This window comes from Rutidosis leptorrhynchoides, chromosome 2 (genome assembly GCF_046630445.1).
Source record: "Rutidosis leptorrhynchoides isolate AG116_Rl617_1_P2 chromosome 2, CSIRO_AGI_Rlap_v1, whole genome shotgun sequence".
NCBI classification, from domain to species: domain Eukaryota; kingdom Viridiplantae; phylum Streptophyta; class Magnoliopsida; order Asterales; family Asteraceae; genus Rutidosis; species Rutidosis leptorrhynchoides.
The window spans coordinates 700,228,218-700,243,952 of NC_092334.1; positions in this window are offsets into that span (position 1 = coordinate 700,228,218).

Below are 15,735 nucleotides of genomic sequence, written 5' to 3' on the forward strand. Positions count from 1 at the left end.
TAGGAGACCCTGGTAGTTTTATCATACCATGTATGATGGGTGATTCGGTAGTGTACGATGCACTAGCCGACCTAGGTGCAAGTGTTAACTTAATGCCTTACTCGTTATATTTAAAACTTGACTTAGGAGACTTAAAACCAACCCGAATGGGTATTCGATTAGCAAACCAATCATTTGATACTCCAATAGGTATAACCGAGGATATACTTGTAAAAGTTGGCTCACTCATCTTTCCCGTCGACTTTGTTATTCTAGAAATGCAAGAGGACACAAAAGTTCCTATCATTTTAGGACGTCCTTTCCTAAATACTGCAGATGTTATCATCAATGTCCAAAAAGAACAATTAAGTCTAGGTGTGGGAAACGAGAGAATAATTTGTCACATTGACAAAGCCATGAAAAGACCCACTTCTACCGATGACTCTTGTTTTCAAATTGATGTTATAGATCTTTGTGTCGAGAATGAATTGAAGGAGCTACTTGAAATTGATATCCCGGGGTTAGCCCCGGTAAGTGAGAATGAATACTTCAATATTGATAAAGATTTTGATGAGTTGATGAAGGTGGTCACGGATGACGAGACCATAATAGAAGAAATTCCCATGGAAGAGGAATCGTTTGAGGAAATCAAAAATGAAGATAGATTTCGTATAAAAAATTCCTTAGAAGAACCACCCGTACTAGAGCTTAAAGAGCTACCCAAACACTTGGAGTATGCTTATCTCGAAGGTACATCTAAATTACCAGTAATTATTGCTTCACATCTTTCAGATAATGAGAAGGATAAGCTAATTTCTGTATTAAAAACCCATAAAAAGGCTATAGCCTGGAAAACAACCGACATTCCGGGAATAAACCCGTCTTATTGTACACATAAAATTCTCCTTGAGAATGACTACAAACCCGTAGTACAAAGACAACGCAGGCTAAATCCCAACATGAAAGAGGTTGTTAAAAAGGAGGTCGTCAAGCTTCTTGACGCCGGGTTAATCTACCCCATCTCCGATAGTCCATGGGTTAGTCCAGTACAAGTAGTACCCAAAAAGGGGGGTACAACCGTTATATTAAATGAAAAGGACGAACTCGTCCCAACTAGAACAGTTACCGGCTGGAGAGTCTGTATTGATTACAGACGTCTAAATGATGCCACTAGAAAGGATCATTTCCCGTTACCTTTTATTGATCAAATGCTTGAACGATTAGCGGGAAAAGAATATTATTGCTTTTTAGACGGTTTCTCCGGTTACTTCCAAATTCCAATTGATCCCAACGACCAAGAAAAGACCACATTCACTTGTCCTTTCGGTACCTTTGCCTATCGCCGCATGCCGTTTGGTTTATGCAATGCACCCGGAACCTTTCAAAGGTGCATGATGGCAATCTTTGATGATATGGTAGAGGATTGTATGGAAGTCTTCATGGATGACTTTTCCGTGTTTGGAGACTCCTTTGAATCGTGTCTTTTCAATCTAGAACGTATGCTTATCCGATGTGAGAAAGCAAACTTGGTCCTAAATTGGGAAAAATGCCACTTCATGGTGAAGGAGGGCATTGTACTTGGTCACAAAATATCTCGTGCAGGAATAGAGGTAGATAAAGCTAAAATTGAAGTTATCTCTAAGCTACCTAAACCATCAAATGTTAAAGCAATTAGAAGCTTTCTTGGTCACGCAGGATTCTATAGGCGATTTATCAAAGATTTTTCTAAAATCGCCCGCCCATTGACCAAGCTTCTTGAAAAGGATGCTCCATTTGGCTTTGACACTAATTGCGAGAATGCATTCTCGATTCTTAAGTCAAAACTCACACAAGCTCCCATTATGGTATCTCCAGATTGGAGTATGCCATTTGAGCTAATGTGCGACGCAAGCGACTATGCTATAGGTGCTGTTTTAGGACAACGTCCCGATAATCATTTTCTTCCGATTTATTATGCAAGTAAAACTCTAACGGGAGCCCAAATTAATTATACCACCACGGAAAAAGAACTCCTAGCGGTTGTTTATGCATTTGATAAATTTCGGTCATATTTGGTGTTGTCCAAAACCATTGTTTACACGGACCATTCGGCACTTAGGTATTTATTCTCGAAACTAGATGCAAAACATCGTCTCATACGTTGGGTTCTTTTACTTCAAGAATTTGACATAGAGATACGTGACAAGAAAGGAGCTGAGAATCTAGCTGCCGATCATTTATCCCGACTTGAAAACCCCGAATTAGATAAACTTGATGACACAATTATCAAGGACACATTTCCTGACGAATCTCTAATGAGGGTTGAAAAAGAATCTGAAATCCCATGGTTTGCCCATTTTGCAAACTATCTTGCTTCAGGCATACTACAAAAAGGACTTACTTATCAGCAAAAGAAGAAATTTTTTGCGGATTTAAAATCTTATTTCTGGGAATACCCAGACCTATTTCGTGTTGGTGTGGATCAAATAATTCGCCGTTGTGTGTACGGACAAGAAGCTCAACAAATTCTTGAGCATTGCCATCAAGGGCCAACCGGCGGTCATTTCGGACCAAACCACACTGCAAGAAAAATCCTTGAATCGGGCTTTTATTGGCCCACGATCTTTAAAGATGCCCATGATTTCGTTCGGACTTGTAACGCATGCCAACGAACGGGTAACATCACGAAAAAGGATGAGATGCCTCAGACCGGCATCCAAGTTTGTGAAATCTTTGACATTTGGGGAATCGATTTCATGGGACCCTTTCCAAGTTCACATAAGTGCAAGTACATACTAGTAGCCGTTGACTATGTATCCAAGTGGGCTGAAGCAAAAGCTTTGCCGACAAATAATGCTAGGGTGGTGGTAAACTTCTTGAAAAATCTCTTCTCACGCTTTGGAATCCCAAAAGCACTCATATCCGACCGAGGAACACATTTTACCAACAACCTTCTTGAAAAGGTGTTGAAGAAGTATGGCGTAACTCATCGTTTCTCTACTCCGTACCACCCGCAAACAAGTGGTCAAGTGGAGAACACGAATCGTGCCTTAAAACGCATACTTGAGAAGACGGTTAATAACAACCCTAAAATCTGGCAACGCAAGTTAGATGACGCGTTGTGGGCTTTTAGGACTGCGTATAAAACACCAATAGGTACCACGCCATTTAGACTTGTATACGGTAAAGCGTGTCATCTACCTGTTGAAGTTGAACACAAGGCGTACTGGGCTATGAGAGAATGTAATACCGACCTTGTACAAGCCGGAGAAAATAGGTTATCACAACTTAACGAACTAGATGAATTAAGATTACAAGCCTACGAAAATTCTAAAACATATAAAGAAAAAACTAAAGTATGACACGATGCACGATTAAAAAAGAAAGAATTTGAGCAAGGGGATAAAGTATTGGTATTCCAATCACGTTTCAAGTTTTCACCTGGTAAACTTAGATCCCGATGGAATGGGCCATATATAATAAAATAGGTTTTTCCATCTGGATATGCAGAGTTGTATGGTAAAGACGGCGGAACTTTCAAAGTGAACGGACACAAACTCAAGTTATACTTTGAAGAAATCAATACTACGGAAAGAGACGAAACCACCTTCTACCCTAAGGACAAATAAATTCAGGGTAACTCTAAGGTTTTAAACTCCATTCTCGATTTTTATTCTTATCTTTAAGAGTGGGGTTAGATTGGTCTTTCCCTAGCAGACCCTAAAGAACTAGTCTTCTCCCTCCATTCTACCTTTTTAATTTCTTTTGGTTTGTTTTTATTGTTTATTTTCAAGATGCGAGGTCAATATATCTACAACCACTTCATTTTAATATGCGATAAGATTTTACCAAGAGATGTGGTGTTAGATATTAAGAAAAGATGCGATGCGACGAGAAAAGGAGAAAGACAAGATTATAATGAGAAAAATTATGGAAAAGGCAAATCAAAATGCGCTAAAAGGCGTCGGGCACGTCAATTGGGTAAATGTGAAAAATGTGGAAAACCAGCTCACTCAGGAGATTGCCCAAAGAACCAAACGGACTCTAATTTCGAGTACGTAACTTTATGCCGAGAAGGGCCTTTCAAATGTTTAGAAGAAAACCTCTTAAACCCACGAGGTTACGCCTACGAGGCAATGGGAAGCGAAATTTCGCGACTCGACTACGAAGCAAGTCAACGTGGGTTCACTATCTAATTCTTTTTCTCGTCGATTGTATGTATGTGCATATTTTATTTTTATTTTTTTTTATTATTTTGTGTGTATTTAGTTTATATTTGTTTGCAGTGAGTTTTATAAAAAGGTCTACTATTTAAAATTGATTAAACTTGAATTTAACCTGTTTTCATTGAAAACGATAATGTTAAAGTGTTAAAACTGAATTATTGTTGTTCAAATTGCACGAAATTAATTGTTAAATTTTTAAGATATCATTTAAATAGTAAATCACGAAAACAAAATAAAAATTAAAAAAAAAAAATTCTTTCTACTAAATTGAGGTGAAACGCCTTGAGTTTAACTTGTTTCTTTGAAAATGAAAATGTTAGGTGTCACAACTGAATTTTTATTTTTCAAAAATTGTACAGAATATTTGTTAAATTCTAAAAGTCTATAGTAGATTGCAAAAATATACTCTTTTATCAATAACCGTAAAAATATATAACTTGTAAATCTTTGTCGTGGATAATGATAGGTTTGACAACCGAAATTAATCTCTACCTAGACGATAGGAAACAAAGTTTTAAGTTTGAAAATTAGTTGATTTAAGGGTATATAACAAAAATAGAGTGAATTTTTATTTATTTAATTTTTATTTTTCATGTACTTGTTTTTATTTTATTTATTTTCGATAAAACTTTTAAAAACTTTAACTTTTAATTAATTGAATTTTATAAATTGAAGTTAATAATTTATAAACGGATTAAGATCAGGTGTAAAAACCGAATTTCCGTTACAAATATAAATTTTTAAAAGATATTTTAAATTCAATTGATTTTAAGTTATAAAAAATAGAGTGTTTTTATTTTATTTTAAATTTGTTTTCGAAAAACATTAAAAATTTAACTATTAATAAATTAAATTTTATAAATTTATTTTTAAGATTTATAAACGGATAAAGAACAGGTGTAAAAACCGAATTTCCGTTACAAATATAAATCTATAAAAGATATTTTAAAACTTAATTGATTATAAGTTATATAAAAAAAAAAAATACAGCTGAAATTTAGCCTTACACGATTCGTGTACCCCTACACGATTCGTGTAAGGCCAAAAATACTGAACATAACAGACGGGGCAGGGGCTGGGTTACACACTCTTTCCCTTCCAATTTTTTTTGCTGTGGACGAAGAACACACCCAAAAATCCCCAAATTCGCACCAAATACATAAATTAACACCGCCAATCTCCTCTAATTCTTCAATCTTTCATCATGCCAAGAGTGGTAAGGATTTTTAACCCATTTTAATTAGTGTTCTTCAAGTTTTTCATTATTTTTCTTTATAGTTATTATCCGAATTTTGTGCATGTTTGTGTTGATTTTTTCTTGATTATTGTTATATCTATGTTGTTAGTAATATGATAAACCCGATTAGCATAAGAAAATGATGTTTAATTGGTGTTTGCAAATTAGGGTTTATACCAAATTGGGGAAAAATGAGAAATTGAAACTAAAGTGTGTTAATTTGGTTATAATTAGTTGTTTTTGAGTATTTTGTTAGTATATAGAACTTGTGAACATGATTTTGATTGCTTGATTGTGTGATTTTTAATTTTAGTCTAAATTTGTTAAGTTTTGTGATTTCTATGAATCAAGTATGCGTTTTAATGATGTTAAGGATGATTTAGAAGCTGAGATACGCGCAATGTGATTGAATTGAATTAGATATGCTTAGAAAAATTGCGTGTTTTCACTTATGAATTAAACTTTTTATATGAAACTTGATTTTTGAATTATGATTTGTGGTTTGTTTCTGTTTTGTTTTGAATTATAGAACTAAATCTCCCAAGTCTGTTGAATTAAATTGATTAAGGTGGTGTTGAAAACAAGTTGTTTGTTGAAGTTAAGATCTTTGCTAACATTTACACATCCTATTGGGATGATTTCCTTGTTTTTAAAATGTTATGCAGGGACCAATTAGAATGAGGGCAGTTAACCAACAAGAGGAAGTTACGCCCGAAATGGAACAACAACTCTTGCAACTACACCCGATTCTACATTTCCCTATAGAATTAAGCCAAAGGGTACAAAAAGTTAAGGATTTACTTACTCTGGTAAATCGAACAATCAATCAAGTTTGCATTGTTGATTGGACTCCCCTAGGTCTCCCAGTTAATTTAGATACACAGATAAGGAATATTTTAATCCAAAGCTACACGGATGAATTTGGGGTAATTAGGTATTTTAATGACTGGGAGAGATTATTTCGTTTGACTGCTCCTGTATATAGGGAATTGTGTTTAGAATTTTACTCTACTGTTAGGATGAATACCCGCCCCGCAACTGTCCAAGATACTAGTTTCCTACAATTCCGACTGGGTGGGGTTGATAGAGTAATGTCCCTAGGCGACATAACTATGGCCTTAGGGATTTATGAGGGTGATGATATGATTGCTCCAGGTTTTTGGGAATTTATATTTACAGGAGCTAGGTATTCAGGAGATTATGATTCTGTCAGCGTCTGGCGATCTTTTTCCGGAAGAAATTCATATACAGCAGGCCGAGAATCATACCTTAAGATCCAAGATATTCGCTATCGATTAATTCATAAATTTATAGCGAACACGATTAACCAAAGGGCATTCCTTACTACAGATAGGATTAATTATGTCGACCTTTGGTATTTGGATGTTATTAGAGATAGGGAAACTAATATTAGTATACCCTATGGAGTGGCCTACTTTTTGGCCAATGTAGGTAAGGGTGCTCGAGGAGACAGTGACATATCGGGGGGTCACTATATCACGTGTTTGGCATCCTGGTTCGATATCACCCCAAACGACTTCGCTCCTCCAATCCAACCAATAAATCAACAGGTTCACACTTTAGGATTGGATGTGTATAGGACTGCTAAGGCCATACGTGTGAGGGCTGGGGTGATTAGTTTAAGGCCACAGGAAGTTGCGCCTCAGGAACCCATGGAAGAGGATGACGAACCCGAGAGGGAAGCCAGGAGGAGACGACGAGAGACAGATCAGGCTAGCTCGTCTCATACAGGTACTTCTGATTTCGATATGCTCCAAAACTCGTTTAACGCATTGAGTTTAGATGTACGTAATTCATATCAAAACTGGGGAGCGAGATCAGAAGATCAGTACACTGCTTTATCTCGGCAATTAGGGGACATTAGGCATACTCAGCTAGATCAATATAATATGCTGTCCAACATCCGATATGATCAGAGGGGAATGGGAAATCAATTAGAGTGGGCGCACCAACAGGCATATCTATACACGTCTAACCCGCAAGCTTACGCACCCTCAGCCTTTCCATCATATCCCCCATGGCAATCACCCGATGACCCTCTACCTCCACCCTATGACCATAACGCCGCCATTGCCGCGAGTCAGGATGCATATAGGCGTTTCTACGAGGAACAACGCCTAAACGAGCAGCGGCAACGGCAGCAGCAGGAGGAGGACGAACGAGGAGGCCCATATTGGAGCCCATTTGATTAGTTCTAGTTCTATTGTTTTGAACATTTACATTTTTATTTTTATGGTTTGTAATAACATAATTTTTTGGTGTGTATTGAAACTTTTTATGTTTTTATTTTTTATATATTAGCAAGAAAATATAGTGTGGGGTAAAAAAATGTGTTGTACGATTGAATTAAAACCCCATATTTTGTGTGTTTTTAACATGGTTTTGACAGGTACAGACGAAAATGCAATTAGACGAAACGAAACATCAAATTACATTGTGATACAAACATTGGATATGATCATAGGTAAAACAATTTGAAAATCCAAATCGGTTAACAAAGGAAGTTCCAAATACTCTACACTTTTTGTCCTCTCAAATTTATACATTATTATCTGATTTTATGTAATGAGGGCATTACATAATCTTAAGTGTGGGGTGGGAATATATAAATTCTCGAGAACTAATAAGTTGGTGATTTTTATCAAGATTTATAAAAATTTTAAACAAATATATCAAATGAATTTTTAGGGTAACTACGAGCGATTAAAGCATAGGTGTCAAAAACCGAAATTATCGTCTCAATACATTAAAAACGCATAAGTTATTTATTTAAAACTTATAAAAGAAAACCATTTATAACAAGAATTTATAAAACCTTATGTTGAGAACCATATATCACATGTTTCTATGAAGTTATTGCAGATATCATTGCTTTGGAACGTATAAACCTGAATATTCCACTATTACGAGTAATAGAGGATGAATCAAGTCCATCCCGTAAGGAAGTAAGGTCTTCCAAATTGACACACTTGCTAACTTTTGTTAGAAGATGTAGTCCAGAACAGCTGTAGGTTGACGAAAAATCTTGAAAAGTCATCCCTAAAATCGGCTGGAAATCCACCTAACCTCAGCATCAAACAGGGTTTTTGGTGGTCAGACTTATCCTAACCATGAGAAGGATATGTCCCGTACAATGGGGGGGCACAATGCAAATTAGCTTTTAAGACTAATGAATCTAATCCCCAGATGGATGATCTCCGTAAAGATTAACCGCATCTATGTTTGACCGCGGTCAACATACATATGCCATAACAAATTGAGGTGTGCAAACTCATGGTTCACCGATGATATTTGGACACGATATAATTTTGTTCTAAAACTTATGCTATTTTATGAATTATATTTGTGTAAAACCATTTTTTGGACATTCGGCTTCAAGTTCCATGATACTACAATCATGGGGGCGAATAGCTTGCTAATCGCCGACTGAGACTACGGTTTTCAGTTACCCTCAACCGGAATTTGAGGTTAAAACCGGAAAACGTGTCTAGTGTAAAAACTAGCATGACATTTTATAAAAATCATAAAACGTTTTCACAAGGTCCAATTTTCCCTAAGGATCCAAATTTTTAAACCCTAATCACGAGTTTCATGTTTGTTTCTGTTGTCAGAATTTCATTTCGTGTGGTGTGCGTGTGATCCAATAAATACTGTGTTGTGTAATATATTTCATATAGCGTATGTTTCATTTCGTGTAGTGTGTGTTGTGTGATCTAAATGTTCGATAAGAAAGATATATAATGTTCTAACTCTGTTAAAAGATGTAATTGCTTGAGGACAAGCAACGTTCTAGTGTGGGGTATTTTGATATTGCTCTAAACATACATATTATTCAACGCAATATCACTTATATTTCATAGGTTTTTATCATCTACAAAGATATTCAATGCGCATTTCACGAGAAAAACGACAAAAGAGTGAAGTTAGAAGAAACGACGATAAAACGATAGTTTTAACTAGATTTATATCAAGAAACGTTTATCCGAATGAAAGTACAAGATGAAAGAAGAAAAGAGTTCAAATGAGAAGTGACAAATCAGTACACGTCAACACGGGATCAACAAAGAACAACTGAAGAAGAAAAATGAAGAAAACTGTTATTTGATCTTACACGAATCGTGTATGTCTACACGAAACGTGTAGAATATTTGTTCTCACACGAATCGTGTACTGATACACGAATCGTGTAATGTTAGGCCGAATTTAATCATTCATCAGATAAGGGGCGGCTACTTTTGAGTTTTAAAACCTTTCTTTTTGATAGTGCTGTAGCAAATGGAAGCTTTTGAACCTACCTACTACTTCAAGTCAAGCATAAATACGGAGTACGTTCAGAAGTTGAGACACAGAGAATATTATCAAGTACAAAATTACTATACACACACATATTTTCATACAATTATTATACGCAAGTTATTATTCTGTAATTTTTATTACTCTATTAGTTCAAGGTTAAAAATAGTTGTAATATTAAGGGTGTATTGTTCGTGATAAAGGGTGTTATTGTACGCGTGAAAGGGGTGTTATTATTGTAATTTTTCTACCATTTGAAGTTAATGCAAGTGAAGATATTTTAGTAAGTTTACTCTGTTAAAATTAGCGTTGTTATTATGTTTGCATATCTATATTTTTATGTCTACCTTAGTGTAATGAATAGCTAAATTTCCCTAGTGTTTGCTTAAATGTAGAGCCCCTAGTGAAATGGATTGTTACCATTAGTAAAAGTTAAAATGTAACTTTAGTATTTTTAATATTGAGCCTAGTTAAAAGAACCATTTTTATGTAATTAGGTATTTAACCCTTGCCACTTAATTTATTAAATTTAAATAACGAAAGTTGTTTTTATTTACATAAATTGAGCTTCAACATTAAAAATGATCTAGACGAATTTATGGATAAGTTATTGACACCAATTTAGAAATAAACTTCGGTGGTTTGGGTGATATCAATAAATTATATGAAGGTGAAATTATAAAAAGGGAAACCGTTATAATTTGGGTATTGGCGAAGGTCAAAACTAGGCTAGGTCTCAATTTAAATACTAAGGGAATAGTAGCTTTCTAAAAAGAATCCGATGAAAATTAGATTTTATTTAGTTAAGTTGTAACCTTATGTTTATTCGAGAGAAAAATGTAAAGTTCAATACTAAAACATTTTAAATAGGGCGTAAAACTTAAAACAATCCATGGACCTAGGGGTGACACAATTAAGTAAACACTCCCAATTATCTTATTTATATTTCTTATAAAAGTATTATCATTATTATTTACGAATTACCATTTTAAAATATAAAAAAATACATAAAAACATCAATTTTTCGTAACAGTAATCTGTCACATCTTTTTACTCATACACGAATCGTGTATAGTCACACGAATCGTGTAAGGCTCTGACGCGGCTACAGTACCAGTAGGTTAAAATTAGGGTTTTAATTAATTAATTATATATATTTAGGTTATTAGTTATTTTTATTATATAATTAGTATTAATTAGTATAAAATACTAAAATACATGTTTTAATCTTAAAAATTAGTATTTATTATAGGTTTATAAATTGTAACTAGTTTATAGTTAGTAAATTAATTAATTTTCCTTTTAATTTGTATTAGTTTTATTAAAAATGTCATTTAGTTAATTTAATTAAGTTTATATAATAATTGCTCAAAACAAAATTCTAAATATATAGTTTCATTAAAAATTACTATTTTACTAATTACCATTTAGTAACATAATTAATGCATCATAATTAGTTTATTTTCATTTAGTTCTTTTTTTAAGTTAATTTTTGTAATCTTGTAATTTTATTTAGTAAATTAGTTTTAGTTATTTTCTTTTACTGTTATTTTACAATTGCCTAATCCAAAACCCCCTTTAATTAAGTTTGACATCAAAGACTATTAAAAACCATTAAACACTCCATCTCCCTGTGGAACGAATCGGATTTACCAACAAACTAAACTACACGGATAGGACTAGTTGCCTATATATATGTGTGAAATCAACCTGAAATCAATAAAATACCACATATACAATAAATCAATTCGTGTAACAAAACAACTCAAATCCGTTCATAAATAAAGGTCTCGATCGCACACATCAATGGGTGTTTGTTGAATTCATTGAACGAAACAGAAAAGAAAAGAAAAGAAAAGAAGCAGTAGCAACAACTAAGCAGAACACGATCAATTGGAAACAACCGATGGGTTATTCACGAATGAAACAACAACAACAATATATATATATATATATATATATATATATATATATATATATATATATATATATATATATATATATATATATATATATATATATATATATATATATATATATATATATATGTATATATATAAAGGCGATGGGTTTAAGATGGTGGTTACCGGTGGTGAAGGTGATGAGTTCACAGTTTTGAAGGTGGTTATCGTGGTTAAAATAGAGGTGTAGCGTTTTGTTGATCGATGGTGGTGATAAGCTTTGGTTGCTCAAACTAAGATCATAACGAGTTAGAGAGGTGGTTAATGGTGATCGTAGAGGGTGAAGGAGATGGTAGCCGGTTAGTGGTGATGGTGGTTTGAGGTTGTGGTGATCTTTGAACAAGATCAAAATAAACAGATGGAGTTTATGGTATCCCTCTTGTGATATATATATATATATATATATATATATATATATATATATATATATATATATATATATATATATATATATATATATATATATATATATATATATATATATATAAATATATATATATATATAAAATGTAAATATGTAATATATAATAATATTAATAATATTTAATAATACTCTATATCACATGTTAAATAAGATGAAAGTGAGATGAAACAGCTTAATTCAGTGAACAAACTTTATTATCTACCGACACTATTTCTCGGATTGTGATATTGTGATCTATTGCTAAACAGTTAACGTACAAAGTTGTTCCTAAAAATCCCAAATTTTTAGATTAGATATATTTAATTATTTCACTCATTAACTGTATGAAACCTGACCAAAAAGGTTCAATAATTATTTATTTCCTGTTCCAATTTATATGTACGGAGTGCTAATATTTAATCTTAAAAGGGTAAAAATATTTTTGACAAATCTAAGATCTTCGTAATCAATTTACAGTCCAACTTTTATTTCAATCCTTCATGGACATGTACAATATCTATATTAAAACTAACAAAACATCAACCGAGTGTTACTGACGTTTACTAATTAAGCTCGAAATCATTCATTTTCTATTTACTCTCTCTCTAAATATAATCAGTTTTAAATAACAAGTTTTATCACATAAATATATATTATATATTTTTAAACAAACATATTTAATATTATTTTATATATTTACAAATAGTATTTATATACATATATATATATATATATATATATATATATATATATATATATATATATATATATACATTTGTAATAATAGTTTTCATTGTATCGCATATTATTTTACATATTTATTTCCAACAATTAACTCATATATTATTTCAATTAATATTTCAAATTATTATATATATATATATATATATATATATATATATATATATATATATATATATATATATATATTAAATATACATGTATCTATTTACAATTAGTTGTTCGTGAATCGTCGAGAACAGTCAAAGGTCAATTGAATATATGAAAACAGTTCAAAATTTTGAGACTCAACCTAACAGACTTTGCTTATCGTGTCAAAGATATTAAATCGTATCGAGAGTTTGGTTCAAAATTAGTCGAAATTTTCTGGGTCACTACATATGGCCTAGGGCGGTCCTTGTTGCCTTATGGGAATCGCTTGTGGATTTTAAATGCCATGACATAGATCCTGGTCAAGAATTCTGGGCGCTCGGTAACAACTGATCATTCAAGTGACTTGTATGATAGCAACGAGATTTGAGATAGTTGTACAACGTCTTGTTAAAGATTATAACCCGAACTTTCTATAATTGGAAAATTACTAAAAGTGAAAACTTTCCATAGATAGTAACCTTTCCGAAAATGGAATTTCTTTTAGAAAACCATTATTATTAGTGTAGTTACTATACTTATGTCTATTAGACAATATCTGATCGTACATTCTATCTCTAGATTGAGTTTTCTGGTCAACTTCAATTACAGCTATGTGAAATCTTTGATGTGCTAATTTACTGTGAGTTCATCTGCTCCCTTTTTATCTATATTTTTGGGCTGTGAATACATGCACTATTTTATAAACTGTTTTACACGTTAGACACAAGTGCTCAAAACTTATCTGCTGAATACGTGCTTTGTCATGCTAAATCCCTACCGTAATATCGTTAATTGCTGAGGTATAAGATGCAAGCTTAGTTATTGTGAGTAGCGCTACTAAGAGTAACGTCTCTAACCATTTGACCGTAGGTCTTTGGTTACATAATAATGATTCAACTGACACTGACTGTTCAAGGTGTCTCGGGGTAAAATTCTATTTAGTCGCGATATTACAAACTGCATCAACTCTTTTTAGATTGATATGATGGGTATCAATCAGCTTTAAACTGAAATCTTGTGGTCTAATGCTATTATTGAAAACTGTGATTTATGATAAACTTATGAACACACCAACCTTTTTGGTTGGCACTTTTTAGCATGTTTATTCTCAGGTACTTAAATATTGCTTCCGCTGTATATCTGCTGCTTTGATGATGATTGCTTGCCATGCTTGGAGTCTTCATGCATTACTTATCGATCCATTTAAAAACATTTAATGATTTAAATACAATGTATTCTATTTATCTTCCGCTGCAAAACTCAATAAAACGTCTCATATAGAGTCGTTCTCGTTTATACAACTGTGATTTGATATAATTAGTCACAAATATCCCAGGCCCTATTTGAGGGTGTGACAGTTCACTAGCACTTTAGCAAAGCTTGGAGGGTTTTTTTTTATAAAAAAAATCTTATATTAATACTTAGGGCCTAAGAGCCTTTTTTCCATCTCATTCTAGGCCTCTAAATTCTCGGGACCGGCCCTGAATATATGTTCAACTGATCGATACATAAATGATAGATATGGATTACCTAGCATCTGATTCGATAGATACAGATATGGATGGCGAAATTAATGAAGTGGATATGAATGACAATTTGTAATTCATTGATAAATTTGCTTTTGCTAGAAAAATAGATACATAAATATATCAGTATAATTTGTATTATTTATATAGTGTTATTTCATTAAATATATTTATATTTATATTTCTTTTTTAGTTTCTCAAAATATATATAATTACTATTACTAATATAACTAATAGACAAAATCTTATGAATAGTACTATTCCTTTTTCAATTTTCACAAACTTAACCCCCTAACTTTTATTAAAATACAAATCGAACCCCCACTTTATACATATTTTTTTTTCAATTTTCACAAACTTAACTCCTAACTTTTATTAAAATACAAATCGAACTCCCACTTTACTAACTTTTTTTTTACTAATTATTACTATTACTGATTACTATTACTAATATAACTAATAGACAAAATCTTATGAATAGTACTAATCCTTTTTTTTATTTTCACAAACTTAACCCCCTAACTTTTATTAAAATACAAATCGAACCCCCACTTTATATATATATTTTTTTCAATTTTCACAAACTTAACCCCTAACTTTTATTAAAATACAAATCGAACCCCCACTTTACTAACTTTTTTTTTTACTAATATAACTAATAGACAAAATCTTATGAATAGTACTATTCATTTTTTCAATTTTTACAAACTTAACCCCTTAACTTTTATTAAAATACAAATCGAACCCCCACTTTATACATATATTTTTTTCAATTTTCACAAACTTAACTCCCTAACTTTTATTAAAATACAAAATCGAACCCCCCACTTTACTAACTTTTTTTAAAAAAAAAATAAAACCCGAACGCTAAAAGAAGCAAATTTCACAAAAAGAACAACCCTTCAATGTTAGATGTCGAAAAAAAAAATTCTTTTTTACAAAATAGATCAAGACTTTTTTTTTAAACTCTCATTCAAAACGGAGCCCCCGGCGCGAAGCGAGGGCTCCACAACTAGTATAACTAATAGACAAAATTTTATGAATAGTACTATTCCTTTTTTTAATTTTCACAAACTTAACCCCTAACTTTTATTAAAATACAAATCGAACCCCCACTTTATACATAAATTTTTTTCAATTTTCACAAACTTAACCCCCTAACTTTTATTAAAATACAAATCGAACCCCCACTTTACTAACTTTTTTTTTTAAAAAAATAAAACCCGAACGCTAAAAG